Below are 24,390 nucleotides of genomic sequence, written 5' to 3' on the forward strand. Positions count from 1 at the left end.
CATGAACGAAATTTCCCTAGAGGAATGCAAGAACAATACATTATTGGCGACTGCGGCTGTGTGTTTCAATTTGTCAAAGGATTTGCTGTTCTGGTAAAAAAAGTAAAGATTATCCAACCTTATTATATCTTCCCTTACAGAGTACCCTTTTCACTCTTTTTCAATTATTTGTATTTAAATCAATGAAAAATAATATTGTTTCACTGTTCAACTGGACAACTAACTGTAGATACGAGTATGTTCAGATTATTGATTTTGAAAGACTGATACAAAACAATGTATCAGTTGAGGTATATGACATAAAACATAATATATCTCAAAGGATGATTGACCCTCATGATAATGATAATAAACAGGGAATATATTATATAATTAGTTTCTATTGAATCTAAAATAATCGAGTTTCTACAAGTTGTTGATTCAAGTTATTTTACCATATCAAAGAAAATTAATGGAAGCTTCCAGTATGTACATCATTTGACCTTTTATCACTATCGCATCACATGTAAGAACAGCCTATACTTATTTATCACACTATTAGAATGTACAGTACTATAGTTGATTTTTTCTCAGAAAAATTAAAAATAGACTATATGTTATGGAGTTGTGGAGTCATGCCGATATTCTCTGTGTTATCAAGTGTTTGTGGACCAATACTAGCTCAGGCTTGGCGTTAGAAAGATTAACATAATTTTTCTGCTCTAGTCATTCAGACACCGTTTATTAACAATGTACACATTATAACGATGATGTATAATATTATGTGATTATGTTAGACCAGGAAAGAATAAATGTGTGCGTATATACGATATCATGCAGTATTATGTTTTCAGGTTAGATTATCAGAACAGGAAAGAATAAAATGAGTGAATAATAATATTATGACTAATAACGGGGCACCGTTATTTTTATTTATTGATAAACAGAGCACAACTCTCTAAAATGATCGTGTTTATATTTTACAGCTGTCTATACGTCAGCTTATGAATTTCGGGGATGCGATATTTTGATTTTCCACAGAATCACTCGCTCACTTTTTACTATCCACAGACGACGAAAGTCTCTGCTGTTTCAGCCAAGGATGAATTATCCTTTTAATGTCGTTCAGCGAGTTTTCCCAAGGATGAGACCAAGTGCAATCGAATTTTTATATCATAAACTTACTATGTTCCAAATTTTGTGAAAATCGTTAGAGCCGTTTTGAGATCCGTTGAACATAAATAACCAGATATAAAAATAGAAACATATATACAGAAATAGCTCGCTTAATATAATAGGATAATAATATTCGGTAGTATCATGTTTTCAGATTAATATAATATCCTCTACAATTTGTTATAACTCTGACAACAAACTCATACTCCACGAAACGTTCAAGAGTTTTTCACAGAATCATTCAAATATTCCAATATTCGTGATCATAATAAATTCCCAAATTATGAAAATCTACATGGGTTCACGAAAATATATCAGAAGAATCCAAGAATGTTTGCGTATCTAGTTTCGCCGTTGTTTTGTGAATCGTGCAACTTGCATGAATCAAAGAGAAACCCCGTATGCATTTCTTTTGAGAAGCGTGAATCCAGTTTCCATAGGAATGTCTATTGTCGTATCTCAATGTGGAATTAAGATCCAAACATGAGAACTTTTTTGGTAGCGTCTTTTGTCTGTGATTGAGAGTAGAGAGTAGAGAGAGAGAGAGAGAGAGAGAGAGAGAGAGAGTGAGAGTGAGAGAGAGAGAGAGAGTGAGAGAGAGTGAGTGAAAGAGAGGCACGCGTCTTTGTGCCAGCATTCTGAATGGCTTCCTGATGGAGGAAAAATCAAAAGAGTGGTTGGGTAGTCCCCAGTCCTCCGCTCGACATTACCCACTGCTTCTTCATGTCTTTTTACTTGTGTCATACGTTGAATCGTCCCTTTCATTCATTGGAGATTCGGACCGAAGCCGCACGTTTAATCCATCATTACATCTGCCGTAATGAGTCGCAGCTACTGCCACTGCCTCCTTCATCCGCTACCAACCGAATTCCTTTCCTCGTTCAAACTGTGCGCTTTATTGCTTCCATTGTGCACCGCATTGCTCACTCACACTCACCACCACCTACACCCATGCCTACACCTGCTACCAAACTACATTGTTGCTGCAACAAGTGTCATTATGATTGTGAAGGAACACACATTCCTCAAACTTTATGTACTAATCCGATAAAACGTTTTCTGTTGTGCTATTCCAGCACATTACCATGTTGAAATGCGATTATTGTTCAATTCATGCTGAGGAATAGCTAGTGAATTTACTTTTAATCAAATTTTTCTCAGTAGCTCAATCTTATAATGATCTTCAAAATTAGAAAACAACGGGTTTTTTTCAAGTAGGTCCTCATTTTTCACAATATGAACAAAAACATGCTAAAGATCAATGCTAAAGTGATACCATAATCGAAGTCACCAATTATGAAGGAATTATTCAACAGTTCTCTAAAAATTCGGTGACAAACGATAATATTCTTGGTAGTCAAATATACTTATTCTGTGTTATGTGATTTATGATTGGTCTATGATCAATCATAATTGATAATACTGTAATTTAAAAACATGTAGAAGTCTTATAAAACATAATTATCAGAGTTATATGAACGTCAGTGTCACACTCTATCTCTCATCTTTAAATAACAGAAAATAACAGATGACATTCGTAATGCCATGGACAACCGTATGTTCTCTCTCCTTATCACATTCGATTTCACTAAAGCTTTTGATAATGTTTGTCATTCAATTCTGCCACATAAACTTGCAAATCAATGTAATTTTTCTTCTTCATGTCTCTCCTGGTTTGAATCCTACCTAAACAATATATATCAATGTGTGAGGGGAGCTGATGGCAAAACTTCAGGGTGGTTACCTGTTGTAGCAGGCGTTCCTCAGGGAACAATACTTGGCCCCCTCCTCTTCTCTATTTATATGAATAATCTCCCTCAAATCTTTCATGACAAATCATACCATATTTATGCTGATGACCTTGTGTGTTACAATCACTTTCCTTCCGACAGTGCTGCTGACTCTATTGCTGCGATGAATGTTAAAATTCAGTATTTGATTGTTTGGGCTAATGCGCACTGCTTGAGACTCAATGCAAATAAATGCAAAAGCATCATTATCGCTTATGGTCGGTTGTATAACCAAATAGATTTCAATGCACTTCATCAAGTTATGCTGGCCAATCATGCTCTCCAATTTGAAAGTTGTGTGAAAGTCTTGGGAATACAGCTGGATAAAAACCTGAATTGGTCGAATCAGATTGGTGAACTGACAAATCGAGTATTTGCCACGATGCACCAATTGAAGCGGTTGAAAAATTTTCTTCCAAACCACCTCCGCACTGGTACAGAGCTTAGTAATTCCTATAATTGATTACTGCAGCATCGTTTATAACGACATTACTGAGGAGCTAAATTTGAAATTACAACGATCGCTCAACTACGCAATTCGGTTTATTTTTGATGCGAGAAGAGATGACCACATCACGCCATATTACAGGAGGCTGAATTGGTTAAAGTTGAAGGAGAGAAGACAATACTTCAAGTTAAGTCTTGTTTATCAGCTGATTGTCAAGGGGAGAGGTCCTCGGTATTTGAAGGAAAGATTTACACTCTTAGCTCATGTTCACAGCAGGAACACGCGACAGCATGAGTACTTCCTTCAGATACCTCGTCACCGCACAGTTATGAATAATAACTCATTTACGGTCACGGCTTCAAGACTCTGGAATGATCTGCCTAGGGATGTTATTTTTGCAGTAACCTTGGGTACGTTCAGGTCCAGGCTTGTTGCTGTGTTGAGTGAGACTGCTTAGAGATGTTTTCATCACAATCTTTTTGTAGTAGATGTTGTGAATATTTTATTTTTTTTATTGGAAATTTCCAATAATCGTTGTAGGCGATTGTTTTGTAGGCCTACAATAACAATATTTTTTTTTGCTCGTCTTGCTGGGGTGTTGGAGCGTTTGATTGACACCTGCAGATACCTTTTAATCATAATACCTAATGGCATCTAATGTTCGTTGATTGTAGTAGGCTATAATTCTATTAGATAATGTATCCTTTATTTATTTCACTATTATGTTATGAATAATTATATAATCTTGTATTATTATTATTATTATGAGAATGTAATGAAATCATGTCATTTAACCGTGTTATCATTTAAGATAATTTGTAAAACTGTAATTATTATTGTAACCATGTTACCATCTATGATCTATGATCTATCTATCTATCTATCTTTTGCCAGATATCACAGCATTGGCTATAGGTATAGTTAAGCTACATTTAAGATTCGTTTGATTCATGATGAAAATAAAATCATTCTAGCTGTATACAATAGGACATGGATTGGCCTCATTTACTATTGAAATATTCAGCGAACGTTCAAAACAAGGTTGAAGCCAACTTCATGGTAACACAAATAAATGGTAAAAAAGCTGAACTTGGAACTTTTATCAAGATGTAGTTGAACAATAATCACGGATTCCAGCAGCATTCTGGATGAGAGCCAAAAGGGAAGAATCTCTTGCTTTCGATTGCCAGCATACATAATTTCAAATCTAGCGCTGCACGTAATTCTTATTGGAGGAAACACCTTCGACTATTAGTGTAATTGTAGGTAATGAGCGGCGACCATAATTTACACATTCCTTAGCACTGCAATAACTACATCATCCATGGCGATGAGGAGAGGAGGAGGGGATAGCTAGCCAGTGGTTGATTCGTTGACTCGAGGTGTTCCTAGCTCCTACAGGTGTACATACCAACAGGCTACAGCGACAGCTAAACTGACAAATTAGCATCAGAGAATGGAATAGAACTAAATTGAATCGGCAGCATGATGCAATTATTGGTTACAAATTTATCGTGAGAGAGATTGGATACAGTAAGTTTGATATTCTTGGAGTATACCGATACCTCTATACTGCACACATTTATTCAGTCCTTTTATTGTTTACCGTTCAGGTATACTATAAAAAAATTGATTAATCATTATCTATAATCTGCTGTGGACAACGTTGATCTAATCTCATTTGGCAACGTTTTATCTGTTCCAACATTAAATGTTCGATAAATTTTATCGTACTATTTTCATGCGGTTGACAACAGCTTACGCATGGCTAGCTTGATAATATGATAATAAAACGTGATTGATAGAAAGTCGAAGATATTTTGATATTTTCATTAACTTTCAAAATGGGTTTTTTTGAATTTCTGTCACAGTTACTTCATAAATATAATGCAATCGCTTATATGGTTTGAAAATATTAAAGTGAGTTCAATAATCGGTCTCACTACATCAAATTGGAAAGAAATTATATTTCATTGTTCAAAGGAAATCTCTTAACCGCCCTGTATAAATTGAAAACACCCCCTGACCCACCGCAGCGATTCCAAGTCCACTGTATAGTAGGCCTACCCAAGTCCACTGTATAGTAGGCCTACCCGTGATCTCGTGGCCGAAATGGCTGTAAACGCACGTTGCGGGCTCCACGCCCAAACATGTTTATAACTCAAGGGCTGCTGTCGTCTGACTCTCGTCTAGACTGGAGGTGGACCTCTGGCCTTTTGTTCTGCAGACGATTTAAAGTGATAATTACCGTACAGACAACACCATCCACGCTCTGGGCCTTTCTCCGTGATAGGACGTCTTCATTAAACGCTCTCCGGCAACCAACTACAAACTATTTATCAATGTGGACTTCCAATTCCAGGCGGAGGGAGAATTTTTTTCCAAAGATAAGCTAAATTATAGTTTACTTGTTACACAGTTTTTTACTTGGGCTGGTAGGTCTACGCACCGTGAAATGTAGATTTTGTCCACACAATATACTGTACCACTTATAGCTGGCAAGAGATAAGTATTAACTCTTAGTAGTGATTGGTAGTTTTTAGTAGTAGATTAAGTAGTGATTAGAATCTCTCTTCATTCACAGTCTCCTGTCAAAACCTCTCTTAATATTTCTCTCATTCTAGTCTTTATAATCATCTTTCTTTCACACTTCATTATTTTCGAACTCTTCCAGTCTCTCTAATTATATAAAATGTTGATTGAAAAATCTATTATTTTTAAAAATTGTGACCATTGTACGAAGTGAAGGAAAATGTCAATAATGGAAAGACCTCGTAAAATATGAAGAGTAGAGTGAATCACATTATTAAATCGATGAATCTGAATGAGTCAGAGCGTTGTAATTGTAATGGAACTTGAATACCATGACATGATCAAGGTTTTTAGGCTACTAGTTTCATAGTATTTACAGTACGACAAATGTAAAAACTTCAGTACTTGAAATTATTTTCCAAGAAACTTATCAGTGATAAGCAATATCCGAGAGATTCCAGAAAGAAGAATGCCAATGACTGATAAGCGCTGAACCAGCTAGGATAAATATTTGCATTAAATTTATTGTAAACTAATAATGATGACCAGCATGTTATTTATTAAAAATAAGAAGTAACTTTCAAGTGAGTCATGAATCATGAAGAGCTCAGACTGGTTCGAGTAATGTAATGATTTATTTATTATATCTATAATTATATTATAGCTCGGCCTATATATTTTTAATAACAGTGCATAGAGTATTTATTTTACTTTCGATGCTACTTTCTCTATCACCTGAAAATTAAAATCATGCGCGACGTGATTCTCTAAAAACGACATTTCTCTACAGATGTTTTCACGAAAAGTTGGTTTTTGAAAGTTTATTAAATCTCATGAAAGGTACCTAATATCTAATTCACTGTCAATAAAATGAACCTAGAAAATTGAGATTTTAAGTGCTATTTAAAGATTTAAATGGGTCATAGCTTGATCTGTAATTAAATATTCATACATAGTGAGATTCATTTCGAACTGACAGCAATGGTTGAATGTGAAGCACTAATGTTATCCTTGAGGTATGCTGACAGTTAAAAGTGGATATAGCAATCACAGTCACAGTATATCTCAATCACAGTTTATCTCACGACTCTCGTACTACAGCAGCTCCCAGCTACAGGTATAAAAGGATGCGTGTGGTTTCAGTGCATTGTTGCGGTAGGCAAACTCAGATAGGGCCGCTAAATCTCTCACCACAGGATTTTTACATGAATATAGTTCGGGGCTAGATTAATCTTCCTATTGTTTATAAACACAAGATCGATTACATACAAAGTTACAAACTTAAGACGGCACCTCTCCAGTTTCGTTTTGGATCAATGTTGTCTTCATTAATTATGATATAATATCGATGTAATGCTGTAGGCTACATGATAAGATATTAATGTATAAGAACAAGCCGAAAAAGAAACAAAATGGTAAAATACTTCATTACAACGAAAACTTGAATTAGTAGTTCTTGATATGAAACTTTAATATTTATTAAATACTTATAGATCGCAGTAACTGTTAAGCTATTATAGAATGAATAGTATTGTGTTTGTTTTTTAGAGTTTCTATTGGAACTCTGGAAATCAGAAACTTAAGAAATCGTTCATTTGAAGATTGGTCGATTCAATTAAGAACTAATAAATTGATCCAACTTATACTCAAATACCGTTTATTATGTTTAGTGTACTTGAGATCGAAAAGTGCAGTACTTCACTTACATGTTACTTGGATACCTGATGCCTGATCTGTCACGTTTCAACCGGAAACGTAAGTGAAGTGTATAATTCTCCTCTGATATGTTCGTATTTTGATTGCTACTATCAATTTGTTAGTCAACTAATTATAGTGTAGACTGTAGAGCATTAATGTATCAAGGTATCTGGTGACGACTAATGATATAAAGGTAGATGACCCAACTTGGGACTGGAGAAAAATAATGATACAATACAGTTCAATGACAGTAACTACAGACTGAATCTGTCTTTACAGGTGAAACCATAAAAACTCCAACTGAATGAATAAATACAGATAACAGGCGTGTTGATAGCAATACTGGATTGTTCCAATTAGGTAACAACTGCATCATTGTTAAATAGCTTAAACTGTTTCTAACAAGTGTGATAAATCTGTATAAAATCTGAGCACAATAATTTAACCAGAGTCATCAAATGTCAATGCCCCCTTGACTTTATTTCAACCTATAGTATCATTCTACTTAGTAAGAATAATTAAGGACTGAAAATTTTGTTACAACTACAACTCCAAGATTAAACCTATTTCGAACCTTATCCAGATTTGGGAGAGGAATAGTACAAGGTTACCTTATTTTTTCTCTCCCTATCATTTTGATGATGTACCTTCTAATTGTATGAATCAATCAATATGTGCTATATTCTACGGCTCTAGAAATCAATTTGCATTAAGACTGTTGATTTCCAATAAATCCCTTGTGTTGATCATACTGGGCTTTATATCAAAATATTCAATAAGGGCATTGGAAAATATCAATATAATTTTGAAAATTTATGTGAAATTCATGTGGATTGGCAGCCTAAGTATTATAATGAATGATATGACAAATATCTAGAAATAGCACAGTGTAAGTCGAACCTTGGACCACTTGTATGTAATGATGATTTATGATTGAATTATGTTGAAATGTGAATTTACATCTTTTTATCAAATTTGATAGAGTAAAAGTAAATAGTGAAGTGTAATCTTCACAGTACGTAGTAGGTAAATAACCATTGAACATTCGATGGATGTTGAAAATCTGATTTGATTATCTATTGGAATTGGAAGTAATTTTTACCTTATTAAAATTCATAAAATAATCATTCAAGTTCTTACAAAAAAGAAATACTTGTACAGGTACTTACGTTTTTTCTGGATCTATCCAATTAAGAGAGAAGGTAATCCGAGACCTGGTAAATGAACAAATAGAGCCTGATAACAACTAGTAGCAGTTACACCGACGTGACAGCCATTATTATTTGAATCGGCGTCAAATGAATCACGCACAAACCTGACTACCCGACCGGCACAGCGAACACGGACGACGCAGGACGCAGACGCACCTACCCTTCCTAGCACATCGAGTGTCGCACGCTTACTGAGTACTGACTCGAAAACTGCGCACAGCGCACCGCAAACTCAAAGCAGGTTCCAACTCCCGAAAGCGTCGTGTGGGCAGCGCTATCTAGCTGATTTCACAGCGAACTGCTAGGAGAAACTGATTATGACTGTATACTGACTCAAGCGTACTGACTATAATTTTATGTATTATTTACAATAAAACAATATAGTACATCCACAGTAATATTAGGTGTTTTTCACAATAAAAGGAGCATTGTTGTCAGGTGTACCTTGAAATCTATATGAGATAGAGCGCTCTACCTGATCTTAGATTGTAGAGCACAAAAATACGCCCAGAGGGACTTTGAAATACATCTAACCAAATGGTAACAATCGGAAATATTGTTGATCAAAAACTAAAATTCATCAGAATTGATTTTCTTCTTTAAATTTTACTCATTGTTGAAAATTATAACTCATTACTTATTGGAGATAGAGAGTTCCGAATGATCTCATTTTATTCAGAATTTTATAATCTGAAACAAATAAGGAAGGAGTAAATTTTTCCGTCCGATTACTGATTTGACAGAAATAGCTGAAAACTGGAAAATGAACAGAAAATACGAGGGTTTTGGGCCACTCTGTATCTAGCATAAAGAAATTTTGCATGAAGTAATTTGTTCTGGAAGTCTCTCATATATCCAAACAATATATTAAAAAATCAGAACTACAATATTGCTAACACACCCCCTTTTTATATCTATATTGACTGGACTAAGAAGTTCCTGTGTCAACTATAGAGGAATCAGCTTGCTTAACACTGCTTACAAAATCTATAGCATGATTATCAAGGAAAGGATGCAGCCTATAATGGAAGCTCTCCTCCGGAAGATCAATGTGGCTTTACTTTCAAATACTACGTTACCGCGCTATATTGGGGGTATATTTTGATATGGGGGGCGCATATCAAAATCTCGCCCCGGGCGCCTATTAACCTTGGGGCGGCCCTGCACAGTATATTATTTAGTAAATACATACGTATCATAAATATTATTTTGTAGTATTCTGTGGTACAGACTGCCAGAACCTCGCTTCCCTATCTATGGCACTTCTACATTCTACTTCTATGAGAGGAAGTTGAAGAGCAGTAAAAAGCCATAGGCACTACTGTAGTAAAATTCAAGCAGCTACCTCGGATGTTGAAAATTTTGAAAAATTGTAAAATTAAATTTAGCAGAGCAGCGAAGAGTGAATATAATACAGTACCTAGTATTGTTTTACTACAATGAGTAGGTACCTAGCCAACCCAAACCAATCAATATCCAATACCCATAGATTCTGTTACTGAATTATATTGGACGTGTTTCTGGTCTGTAAGTAGTTATATAATAGTAGGTAGTAGTAGACTACATTATTTGGTTTAGGGTTGCTTTCTCCAAAAATGTTGAATTAAGATTGTTGTTTAAACCTGACACATTAAAATAAAAGCGGACATAGGCCTACATTGATTAAACAAGTTCAATATTTTAAGCAACTTTGGAGAAAGCGGCCCTTAACGGATTACTACTTTATCGGCTTCCCCTATTCTTACTTCCTACTATTTTTTCTTTATTAGGTTCAAAAACAAATCAATTTTGTCTTTCCTCTCAAATATTGTCATATGCTTCTCACGTCTGAAGATATTGTGTTTTGCAATGAAGGTGAGTGCATTTGAGATTTATTCTACCAAGAATTGTACGTCACCAATACATATTTTAATCGGTTTGTAAAGATACAGTAAAGTCATATTGAGGTTTGAGATAGATTAAATACAAACAAGAATGATTTTTTGTAAAAATGATTATAGCTGATAGCTTCTTTTTCAACGTGTCATAAGTTAAATCAATCGCCCAAACTACACTATGACTGGGCTGTACTAATACTCATTGGATTTCCCATTTGCAATTCCTTGTCATATGGAACAAGCAATATTATATTTATGTGTATCGTCAAAATTTATTTTTGATTAGCAGTTCAGAAAATAAGCGCACGGAGGAGAGAACATTCTTATTCTTTATTTTCTGTGGTAGAAGCATATCAGTCAATCCAATATATAACTTACACAGCATAGTCAAGTTAAATTTCATCTACAGTATTCCAATGAACTTGAACCTTGAATCTCGTTACTGATTTCGATATAAATTTTTCAAATAAGTGCAATATTTTTAAAGTTTTTAATTTATTGTGATACATTCTGTGATTCATTTAGAGTATATAACATCAACCTTCAAAATTTTCAATTCATTATTCCGGGACCGAAAATCAAGTGACGAAGCAGTGTGTGATTACATAACCTTAACTTTTGGACAACATTAGCATTTTATCAAAATTTTTGGAGAGAAATAGTACAGGCTCAGCCTAGTTTTTCCTCCAATGTCATAATAATTGTATTATCATTATAGTGTTTTATACAATAAATGAATAAATATAGTTTTGAATATTCAAAATAAATTTCTGCAGCTGTATAGTTACACCTTCGTCTTGACGTATGTCCTACATGTTCAATTAGATAAAGGGAAGCCATAAACGAATAATGAAATAATGAAAAAACGGTATTTGAATATATCATTTGAACTAGGTAGACCTACTCCATATTTTCCTTTGATGAAACTTACTGATCAAGAATAGTAGGAAAGCAATTTCACAGGAGCCAGGATTGTTATGGAAATGTGGTGGATTCAGAGAGTATATGCAGGATATGAGATTTTAGCGATGGTAATTCTATTTTGAGGTATGATGTTATCATCATGTTAAAGTAGTCATGTGATTAATTCAAAAAACAACATCGTTAACAAGTTAGTTTTTACGAGAAAAGCTCAATGAATAGATTGAGAAAATGTAAAATGTGAATGTGTGGAATTAATAAAAGTTTTATTGATTTGTATCAGGATATTTATCCTATATATATACATTCTACATGTTATATAGGGTAATACATTCTATACTCTCTGAGTTGATCCCCCCAGCACAAGGTCATTGTTGAAGACAAATGTAGGGCGAGTCGAGTACCCATAGACTGTATTTTGTCTTGAGAGACTGCTAAGTGAAACGGGTCCAAGAGTTTTCATTATGTTTCTAGTTTTTCTCGCCCATTGCAATACAATACAACTATAGCAGGCGAATCCCAGCTCAGAATTTCAATTAAGCGCACTATTGTTCCATGATAATAATCATAATAGGAATGTCTTTTTTCCCAGCACCAAAGGCTGCAGTGCAGTTGTTTCTATTACTCGTAGCCAGTGGGGGGGGGGGGGGTGTTTCGGCCTCAAGCCCAAAGTTGGTTGGGTACTGTCTCATTCATTTGAGAACATTGGAAAGCAACGCTCTACAATGCAGTATTTGTCTTGAAAGAGTGAGGCATTTTAAGAAGATAATTTTATATCGAATTGATGATTATGTTACTTATTACACAATCAATGATTGGAAATTCCTGCACATTTCATCACTAGTAGTTCTGTGAACAGTAGACCTCGCAATCAGTAAGTTATATTGACCTGTTATGTTTTCTCAAAAATTAATAAATAATTTATCAATCTAAAATGTCAAGAAAAAATCCTAAATAAACTTTAAAATCCTAAAACTGAGCTTTCTGTCCTATCGTACCGTGACGTGTCGTCCCGGAATGTGAGTGTGAGGGCTGTTATCAGGTCTGGCTGCAACTGTCTACAACGTTGATGGAAAGATACATTTTCAAGATATTCGATGCTAATCTGTATTTTTAGAACAGGTAGTATTATAGCCAACTGTCTACTAACGTTGATGGATCCGTATAGGTATGCACACTCCAATTGAAAACAATGCATCAAATCTAATCATCCGATCCGTCCGATGCGTGCCGTCCGTCCGATGACGATATGTGTGCGCCTACCTTGAAGGTGGCTCCTTTTCCCTTTTATATTATCCTTGAAATGCAAATTTTCCCAAAACCTTGTATATACGTCAACGCGCAATTTAAAAAGGAACATAGGTACCTGTCAAATTTCATGAAAATCTATTACCGCGTTTCGCCGTAAATGCGCAACATATAAACATTTAAACATTAAGAGAAATGCCAAACCGTCGACTTGAATCTTAGACCTCACTTCGCTCGTTCAAATATTGTATTTTTTCTATTTGACCGAGCGAAGTGAGGTCTAAGATTCAAGTCGCCGGTTTGGCATTTCTCTTAATGTTTAAATGTTTATATGTTGCGCATTTACGGCGAAACGCGGTAATAGATTTTCATGAAATTTGACAGGTATGTTCCTTTTTTAATTTCGCGTCGACGTATATACAAGGTTTTTGGAAATTTTGCTTTTCAAGGATAATATAAAAGAATAAAGGAGCCTCCTTCATACGCCAATATTAGAGTAAAAATCTGGTGTGGCGGACTCACACAACTTTCCTTGCCGTTATGAAAATTGATCACCTGACGCTAGTGTTCTCGCGCATATCAAGTCTACTTATAAACAAAGATCTGAGCCAGCTGGTGACAGGACAATAACGTTGGAGACGTACGAGGTCTGCTATCTCTTCATAGTGATTCATTTAACAGAATCAACAGTTGCCAACAGTCTGCGATTGGATAATCACATTTTCTCGAATTTCGTGCTTATTTTCAATTTTAGGTGAAAATGTTACTAAACATTAGTTGTAGAGATTCTCATACTGAATCTTTTCCACTCGAATTTTTTTGTTTAAATTGTATCTGAAGCCTGATAATTGAGAATCCAAAATCAAACTTTGCATAGATGGTGGCGGAGCTCCTGAAATTTTTACAGATATAGGACTTGTGGCAGTTGATAGAGCATATCTATGACTATTTCAGGTATAACTTTAATCGAAATCGTTGGAGCCGTTTTCGAGAAAATCACGAAAAACCCTGTTTTTGACAACATTTTCGCCATTTCAGCCGCCATCTTGAATCGCATTTGATCGAAATTGTTCGTGTCGGATCCTTATATTGAAAGGACCTTACGTTCCAAATTTCAAGTCATTCCGTTAATTGGGAGATGAGATATCGTGTACACAGACGCACATACACTCATACACACACACACACATACAGACCAATCCCCAAAAACCACTTTTTTGGATTCAGGGGACCTTGAAACGTATAGAAATTTAGAAATTGGGGTACCTTAACTTTTTACTTTCCTTGCCCTATTACCATAGGTAAGGAAAGTATTGCTTTCCGAAAAAAATTAAGGTACCCCAATTTCTAAATTTCTATACGTTTCAAGGTCCCCTGAGTCCAAAAAAGTGGTTTTTGGGTATTGGTCTGTATGTGTGTGTGTGTGTGTGTGTGTGTGTGTGTGTGTGTGTGTGTGTGTGTGTGTGTATGAGTGTATGTGCGTCTGTGTACACGATATCTCATCTCCCAATTAACGGAATGACTTGAAATTTGGAACTTAAGGTCCTTACACTATAAGGATCCGACACGAACAATTTCGATCAAATGCAATTCAAGATGGCGGCTAAAATGGCGAAAATGTTGTCAAAAACAGGGTTTTTCGTGATTTTCTCGGAAATGGCTCCAACGATTTTGATCAAATTCATACCTAAAATAGTCATCGATAAGCTCTATCAACTGCCAGAAGTCCCATATCTGTAAAAATTTCAGGAGCTCCGTTCTATCAATGCAGATAGATTCCCAATTATCAGGCTTCAGGTACAATTGAAACAAAAAAAATCAAGTGGAGTAGATTGAGCATTGAAATCTCTACAATTAAGGTTCAGTAACATTTTCACCTAAAATTGAAAATAAGCTTTAAATTCGAGAAAATGTGATTATTCAATTGCAAATTATTGTTGATTCTATTAAATCATTCACTATGAAGAGATAGCAGACCTCTCATGTGTGTCTCCAGCGTTATTGCCCTGTCACCAGCTGGCTCAAATAGTAGACTCGAGATGTGCTGTAACACTAGCGTCAGTTGATCAATTTTCATAACGGCAAGGAAAGTTGTGTGAGTGCGCCACACCAGATTTTTTCGGAAAGCAATACTTTCCTTACCTATGGTAATAGGGCAAGGAAAGTAAAAATCAGACTATAGAATTATTCATCATAAATCAGCTGACAAGTGATTACACAGATGTGTGGAGAAGCCAGTGTATTGCTGTATTTTCATAAGGTCTATAGTTTCAATCAGGTACTTGTGGATGAGAATACTACGTGAGGTCTACTGTTCACAGAACTACTAGTTAAAAATGGGGTACTAGAGATTTCAATTTTCAAAAATTAAAAAATATTATTGTTTATCCGTAAAAAGCATATATTTACACTAAACTAGTATCTTATAAATATTTTTATGCTATAAATATTAATGTATTCATATTTTGTTAAAATCTACAGCTTGGTTCCACTATAAATAACTTCTGGACAGTTTTTTTACAATGTTCAATTGTAAGTACATAATTACTATCTATGAAATGTAAAATCAGGCAAAATTAAAGTCATTAATAATGTCATCTTATTTTAAGCAGTATTATCATTATGAATAGCTTTAAATGAAATACCGAAATTACCTTTTTTGGGTGTATTCCAGCTTCAAAAAAAGATAAGTTATAATATGGTGTGTGTAAAAAGTATTCACTAAATATTTAGTACAATCAAGTACCGTATTGAATTATTTTTATATATTGGAAATTATTGAACTGTACAGCATGTAGGTTCTGCATGTTAGCGCGATTAACACTTTGTGGAACAGAAATGATGTAGCCATTTCAAAATTATCTTTCTGACGTCCAAGACCTTGTACCAGATAATACCCCAGAAGCTGACTTAAAACCATCCAGCAAGGATGTTGCCAACTTCCTGATCACTGTCTGCGTTGAAATTGAAACTATTAGTAAAATTTAGTACTTTAGAATGCTGCTTGGCTACACACCTATTGTCTGCGACAAGTAATTTATCGGTACCATATCCTAGGTTTTATTGTATTCAAATTATCCAATTGTAGGCTCAGTGAGAATTGAGCCTAGTTATGTTAATTTATTTTCTGAGTAAATTATCCCTGCTCTGAGTGTCTTTGAGTAATATGTATTGACCAAATTCTACATCAACAACACTATTCATATTGGATTGCCATGTCCATTAAATATTATGTAGTAGCCTACATAACTACTACTGTAGGTGAAATAATAGACAAATTATTATTCGTTTAGTAAGAATGCAAAGTCGATTCAATGCTAATGCAGTACATTATATGATTCCATATAAAATGAAATGATTCCTGATAAGATCTAGGTTCATTTTTTGAGTACCTAGTGGAAAATATTTCCAAATTCTGGATTATAGCATGCATCAAATTTCCGATACTTACTACACTGTCACCAATATATAGATAATAGAAACAATAATAAGAAAATAGTTTGTATTTGTTAATTGCTACATTTCAAGAAAGTATACTACTATGAGTCTCAAAAAGGTGTCTGTTGAAAATCAAACCGATATTTTATCCGTGAGGCGCATTTCTAGAAAAAGAAAAACATTCAACATTCATAGCTTTCACTTATAGCAGAATCATGAAGACGTATTTCTCTTATTTCCCATCGCAGGTTTAACAACCTGTTACAGTTGAGCAACAGAAGTAACAGACATCTTTCAAACATCAGACTAGTGTGCGAATATTGTTGACCAGTGGAGGAAAGGCTGGACAATACGTCCAGTTAGCCTGTGCTAACTGCATTGTCGACACTACCGATAACAAGGCATAATTATTGCACATGATGTATGTGGTACCTACTTATAGTTCAAAGAGGAAACCAGAGAAAGGATAGGGTATTGTTTGGATGTAGATGCTGTCAATATGTCAATAGTAGGATGCTCTCTCATTTTCCCCGGGTCCGTCAACTCGTAGGCCTAGATCTCGATCTGCTCTCAAGGAAGAGACCACAATTTTATTATTATTAGTACATCACTAGCATACTCTCCAACTTGTCACAATCCCAATGTAAATAATAGTTCATATTCACCACTGAAGTTTTCTCAAATCGATTTGTTTGAAGAAAATTTGATATAATTCCAGAAAATTCCTGGTTTTATCTTGATTTATTGAAAATTGTATCAGAAGAAAATATTGAAAGGTGAATAAGCGATACTTTACACACATAAATCATGAAAGCTTCAATGTGTAAAGATGCGTACAGACTGATGAGCCACGAACACGAGCAACCTCGTCAAAGTGGTGGGGGTCCAAAAATTGGAGTTTCATATTTTTCAATTCAATTTTAAAATTCTCGCGGTCTTTCTGATCAAAATTATGTAGAATACATAGCGTGTCATCTTTGCAGACTTTCATTGTTTAATATACAGAGCACTCTAGCTACATTGATAGAGATGAGTAACGACTGGCAACGCAACGGTCACAGTTATCACCTTAGACCAGTTCTATAACTGGTCTAAGGTTATCACAGAGTTATTCGTATTGTGTCATCTGTTTCCCGGTAAAGATCAGCTGATGGAGACGACAAGATTCAAATCGCATGGTTCGTATTGTAAAATGATAGTTGAATAGTTCAGGCAATGAGTGCTCAAAAGAGGTAAGTTATAGAAGGAAAAGTTTGGAAGACCCCGTAGTTCTGTTTAGGGTAGTAAGAAGGTGAATATATCAAAAGTCCACACCCCTACTTACTGTACTGTGCTAGGGGGGTGGGGTGGTTCAAAGGTACCATTTTTTTAGTTTCTCGCTTATAACTCGAAAACTATGCATCTTAAGGACATGACTATCCTATATAACATTAAAGCTCACAAAATTTCCTACAATATTGATTTCACGACTTTTTCTATATAATTATATATTTTACTTTTTGAGATATCTATTATTAAAGGCGTGACAATTAAAAAAAAAACACATTTACACTTCATTTTTTGCAATTTTTGCTCTTATAACTTTTTGAATATCGTTGGGAAAAATCCATGCTGATTATGAGCTTATAGAGCATCAAATTCTCTTCAATTTGATGTATGATTTCACAAGTTTACGCATTTCCCCACGGCGTTGAAGAATATATTTATATTTATTTATTCACCAAAAATATTTACAATACAATGTATATACAGAATGAAGCCACGGGATACACTCAAAACGGCTTACATTGAAATACATATTTAACAAAAAACAGTTCAAGCTTGGTAACAGAAATCAAATTACTCTACCTCAATTCTAGGATACATTTCTTTTTACATTCCGGTAAAGACTCTCTCTATATATATCACAATTTTCAATCATTTTATCATTAAATAGTTGAAGCATAATTATTAGAAATGAAGAATTTTGAAAGCAAGTGGTATTTGGTTTTATAATATGAAATGTTCTATTAACTCTGAATGATGTAGACCTTGGTACCACAAAAAATATCTTCTCAAGTAAATCCGGACAATCCAATAGATTATTATACAACTTATGTAGTATACATAGACAAGTAGACTTTCTTCTTAGCTCTAAATCATCATATTTGAAAATTTCTCCCAGTAACATTGTTGGTTAATCTTTGGCACAACTCATACCATTGAATTTATAATAAACATATCTTAAGAAATAGTTTTGAACTTTTTCAATTTTGGAAACATATTTTTTAGTTGTAGGAAGCCAAATAGTACTACAATATTCAAGTTTACTCCTAATTAAACTGTGATACAATACTTTAATTGCTTCAACACTTTCAAATGACTTAGAGGATCTTTTCAAAAAACCAATAATCTTGAAACTACTATTGATAATTTTTTCAATATGATTATGAAAGCTCCATTCACAGTTAAAAATGACTCCTGAATCCTTTTTGATGTTAACATATTCTAATGCTTGATGACCTAATTTATATAGAAAATAATTTTTGTTTTTACTTCTTGAAATTAACATAATCTCAATTTTTTTAAAACTAAAAATAATTCATGTTCAATACACCAATTATCTAGATGATCTAAATCAGTTTGCAAAAGTAAATTATCTTCATAAAAATTTAATTTCCTTGAAAATCTTTAAATCATTTGCATATAGTAACACTTCAGATTTGAAGAGGTTAGCGACGTCATTGATGAAAATAGAGAATAACAATGGACCTAATTTTAAACCTTGGGGTACATCTGATTTTGCCATGAATTTTTTTGAAGAAAAATCATGAAAAATATATAAGACTCTCCATTATTTGAATAGGAACTAAAAAACTTGACAGTACCATTTGAACATCCAAAATCATATAATTTAAGTAGTAACTTATCTTGTTATACAGTATCAAACGCTTTTTTAAAGTCAGTGTACACTACATCAACAATACCCTTATTTACAAAATATGAAAAACATAATAAGTTGGATTCTGTAGATCACTGTGGATAAAAACCATGTTGTTTGAAACTGATATAACATTTATTATATTTTTAATTAGCTAGTATATTTTATATACTTAGCTTTAGTATATTTTTAATACATAGTGAGTCATAGGACCACTCTTATTCATAATTTACATAAATGATTTGCCTAGTTCGATAACTGTATGTAATAGAAATGGCCTTTCTTATTTGTATGCAGATGATTTAGGACTTAAAGTAGATGATAAGAGCAAGGAAAATTTACAGGTAATGCTCACTGAAAATACCTCAATGATAAATGATTGGTGTGCGGCTAATAATTTGAGCTTGAACGTTGACAAAACAATTAATATGAAATTTAGCTTTGATAGAACTACAACAGAAATAACATCTATGAAATTTCTAGGAATGATGCTTGACACAAATTTAACATAGAATGAACATGTGAGACACATTTCAAAAAGAGTTAACAAAGGCATCTATCTTCTTCGGAGACTGAGCCAAATTGTTGATACCTCAGTATTAATGAGTGTGTACTTTGCGCATATTCATAGCTATCTAATTTATGGCATTCAACTATGGGGAAATTCCTCATCCTCACATGTCTTGTTCAAGCTTCAAAAAAAGGCCTTGAGAATAATATGTAAGAAGGCCCCTCTCACACCATGCAGAGATTTATTTGTGAGTATGGGACTGTTGACAGTGCCATCATTGTATATATTGGCATGCCTAACATCAATAAAAAAAATATTAGTGAGTATGTGTTGAACAGTAATGTACATAGTTATGGAACTAGGCATAATAATAGTATAAGAGCCAATTATTGTCAGTATACAGGATCACAAAAGAATTGGCAATACATGTCGATAAAACTTTTTAATGCTCTCCCTAATGAGATAAGAGTAATTGACTATGAGAGTTTTAAAGAATTTGCTTGTTTGAAAATGTTTATATAAAGTAGATGAGTTTTTCGAAATTCAATTTTGAAAGTTACTTGTGTGAATGTTTGTTTTTTGACTTGAGAGTACTAGGCAATTGATTTTAAAGTAAGATAGATTAAAATAATGAAAATAAAATGTGATATTGCTGTAAGCTGATGACGTGGTTATGACATTTTTATGTTTTTGACAATAAATTATTTATTTATTCATTTATGTATGGGAACCCTACAATAAATTGGAGACTTGCATATATAATACTGTAACTTCCAGGATAACTTATTATTGGTCAAATACTCTACCTTTTGACATACAACTGAATTTCAACTCTTCATAAGGGGGTGGCTTACAGGGTTATAACTCGAATATTTTTGATGTAAACACCCATAATGTGGTACATCATTAATAAGGCCTTTTCGAAACAAGAAATATGACATCTATTAAAATGTTCTATAAAACTTGTATCCAAAATTGCGGCTCATTGGAGTTTTAGTTATTAAGGAAATGAGGGGTTGTAACTCAGATATTTGAAATGTTAACACCCATTGTGTGGTTCATCATTTTAAGGCATTTCTAAAAGAAGAAAGATAACATCAATAAAAATGTTCTATGATACTTTTATCCAAAATGGCGGCTGATTGAAGTTTTAGATTTTAAAGAAATATAATTGATAAAGTTCGATCAGCCGCCATTTCGGATCAATGTATCAGAAAACATTTTAATTGATATTATCTTTCTCGTTTTGAAAAGGCCTTTAAAATGATGTATCACACAATGGGTGTTTACATTCAATATTATTCGAGTTACAAGCCCTCATTTCTTTAAAAACTAAAACTTCAATCAGCCGACATTTTGGATACAAGTATCATAGAACATTTTTATCAATGCCATCTTTCTTGTTTTAAAAAGAGCTTTGAAATTATGTTTCACACAATGGGTGTTTAGATTTAAAATATTCGAGTTACAACCCCTAAGTCACCCCCTTATGAGGGGTTGAAATTCAGTTGAACGTCAAAAGGTAGAGTATTTGACCAAAAACTTATCCTGAAAGTCCACAACCGTCTCCAACTTATTGAAGGGTTCCCATACATATGAATCACTCTGTATAATATTCTCAAAGACTTTAGCTCCACTATTAATAATGGCTACAGGCATAAAATTACATATCTCATTTTCTTAGCCTGATATTGAAATAGGAGTGATTTTAGCTGTTATCCAGATGAGAGGAGATTGATTGCTTCAAATCGACAAATAAAATATATACAATAATGGCAAAATTAGTTCATTTTTCAATTCTTAGAAGAAATAAGTAGGTATACCATCTGGACCACCAGTTCTTTTATTCTTCAAATCTTTGAAAGCGTTAGCTACATCTATGTCACTCACTTGTCCTAAATTGAAGCCTACAGTTTGAGAAAAAATATCATTATCTTTGAGAAAATCTTCAATATTATATTTAACATCTTCCTCTCTGTACACTGATTTGAAAAAAAATGACAAAAGCATCTGGAATATTTTTACCTTCATATTCAACTTTATGATAACTCATCACATTCTACATTTTTGTGTTAGACTTCAAACATTTTACATATGTCCAGAAAGAATTTACATAATTATCTAGAAACTGAATTCTCCACATTCCGAATATAATAGGTATTGATTTTTTGAACTTCTCTGAAAACTTCATTAAAAAATGTGATCTTTTCCTCTTTATAGCTAATCTATTCTTCCTCTTGCAAAGCCTTATTATTTCGTGAGAAAACCAAATTTGATATTTCTTTTCAAGACTTGTGGTTTCAATGGTATACACAGATCAAAAAATTCGAACAAAATTTTATAAAATATCCAACTGTTATATCTAAATTATTTAATTTATATTACTTGACTCCAGTCAAATGCATTCAATACTTTTTTAAAGTTCTGACATATTAGCTCTTCTAAATACATGGGTAGTAGTAATTTTTTTGAGGCATATTTTCACATCTAGCAACTATAAAACTATACTTTGGTATCTCAACTACAATATTCAATGGAGGATGATACAAATCGAAAGCCACTAAAGCATCTAATTCCTGATGAACTTCAACTCTTATACTTGAAAGAGCAAGATCCATCACTCTGCCACTTGAATTCACTATAATTATTAAATGATTGGAAATTTAGTGTGAGTGTGAAATCTTCAGTTTCGTTATAATAGATAGACCAATATTGACAATGGGATTTTGAGTAGCATGAATTGGGAATATCTGGAACTCGAAATATCCTGCAGCTAGCTGGAATTGGAAATAATAATGTAACTCAAAACTTTGTATATATGAAACTCAACTTTTTTAATGTGAAAAAAGTTTATCATCATGGACCTGACAAGAATAATAGGACTATCTCTAGTGATTCACAGAAAGGAACACATACTAACCTTGACAGCAATGTTACCCATATTAATGCTCAAGCCAATCCTGTAGCTGAAGACACGGGTATTTGGGGAAGGAGAGTGATCCATGGAGCGATGGAAACAAGTGATGGTGCAACTTTAAAAATAGCTAAAAAGATGTTCTGGCTGTTTCTCTCAGGACTTGATCCTTCAGTTAAGACAGAAGCAGTTATTGATCATCTACAAAACTTGAAGCAGTCAACAAATTACATCTGTGAGAAAATTAACTCTAAATACAACACATACAGTTCATTCAGAGTGGGAGTACCTATTGAAATAGCAAAATGAACTAATGCATCCTAATCTATGGCCCCAGGGATGTATTGTGGGTAAGTTTAGAGCTGCGAGGACAAAATCTGGTGCAACTAATAATTTTTTAAGGCCTAGGCCTACTCTGGAACAGAAATCTCTGACTTAGAGTCTTCTGTATCCAATGATACTATTACATTAGAGAACAACTTTGATGTGATCAAATTGATTCATATATATGAACATGCAGTGTTTGCGGAAAAAGAATACTGAAGTTGAAGTAGTGTGTCAAACTGAAAACCCTGACTTTATCTGTATGTGTGAGCATTGGTTACATGCTGATGAAATAGCCATGCATGCACCTAAAGGTTATATAGTTGGTTCTTTTTTCTGCCGTTCTGCTTTTAAAAATGGAGGCTCCTGTATAATAATAAAGAATGAACTCAAGTCTAAAGAGCTTCAGATTGAACAATACTGCTCTGAAAAACATTGTGAAGCATGTTCTGTTTTGATGTGTGACTTGAACTTTATTCTAGTGTCGGTGTACAGGTCACCCAGTGGAAGTTTTAATATCTTTCTTGATAGTATTGAGAAAATCCTTCACTATCTAAGTGGATTTAATGTTCAAATTTTCATTTCCACTGATCTCAATATTGACCTAAGAATGAATGATTCAAAATCACAATATTTTTTAACACTGCTGAGGTCTTACAATTTATATCCATCTTCACTTTCTTCTACCAGAGGAACATCCTGTCTTGATTATATTTTTACGGGTTACAACCAGTCATTCTACAGTGTTGATGTAAAGGATCTCTGCATTGCTGATCAGCAATCACTTGTAATGGAAATTATAGTGCTTAAAAAGGATAAAGTATGTGAGGATCAAAGTGCTGCTGCTGTGAGACAATATAGTCAAAATAACTACAATCACTTCTACAGAGAGATTTTTATAACTGATTGGACATCTATTGTAGCTGGTTCTGGGTCATCTGTAGCATTTCATCTCTTCACTCACAACATTAAGAATAAAATTGAATTGTGTTTTCCTCTACAAAATAGACAGAGAACTCCAAGTAAAAGAATTAAGTGGTTTACTGAGGAACTAAGGTCAATAAAGGAACGTGTCCTGCTTCATTACGATCTTTATAGAGTAACTGGTTCTCTACATGCAAGGCAAGCATATGTATCCCTTTTATAAGTCTAAAATTATTGAGGCTAAAAAATCTTCATTTGGGCGACTTATTGCTAATTCCTCTAATAAATGTAGAACAGTATGGCAACTTGTAAACAGGAAACAAGAACAAACAAGAGTAATAAAGTAGATATTGACCCAAATGAGCTGAATAACTTTTTTATAGACTCAGTGGCAGCAATAGCTGGAAATGCATTACATCCTAATGATGTTCCAGACTCTGGTGTTCAGGTTGAGTGTCAATTTGAATGGTGCAATGTAA

General features: G+C 33.9%; 1 protein-coding gene across 1 annotated transcript in view; it reads right to left on the reverse strand.

The window, feature by feature from the left end:
• Positions 1-9,063, reverse strand: part of LOC111059739 — a 110,917-nt gene extending 101,854 nt beyond the window's left edge. The window contains exon 1 of the mRNA XM_022347369.2: positions 8,793-9,063. The gene's annotated coding sequence lies outside the window, so the exon portion shown is untranslated. The remainder of the gene's footprint in view (positions 1-8,792) is intronic.
• Between the last annotated feature and the right edge of the window lie 15,327 nt (positions 9,064-24,390).

Source organism: Nilaparvata lugens, chromosome 3 (assembly GCF_014356525.2).
Source record: "Nilaparvata lugens isolate BPH chromosome 3, ASM1435652v1, whole genome shotgun sequence".
NCBI classification, from domain to species: Eukaryota; Metazoa; Arthropoda; class Insecta; order Hemiptera; family Delphacidae; genus Nilaparvata; species Nilaparvata lugens.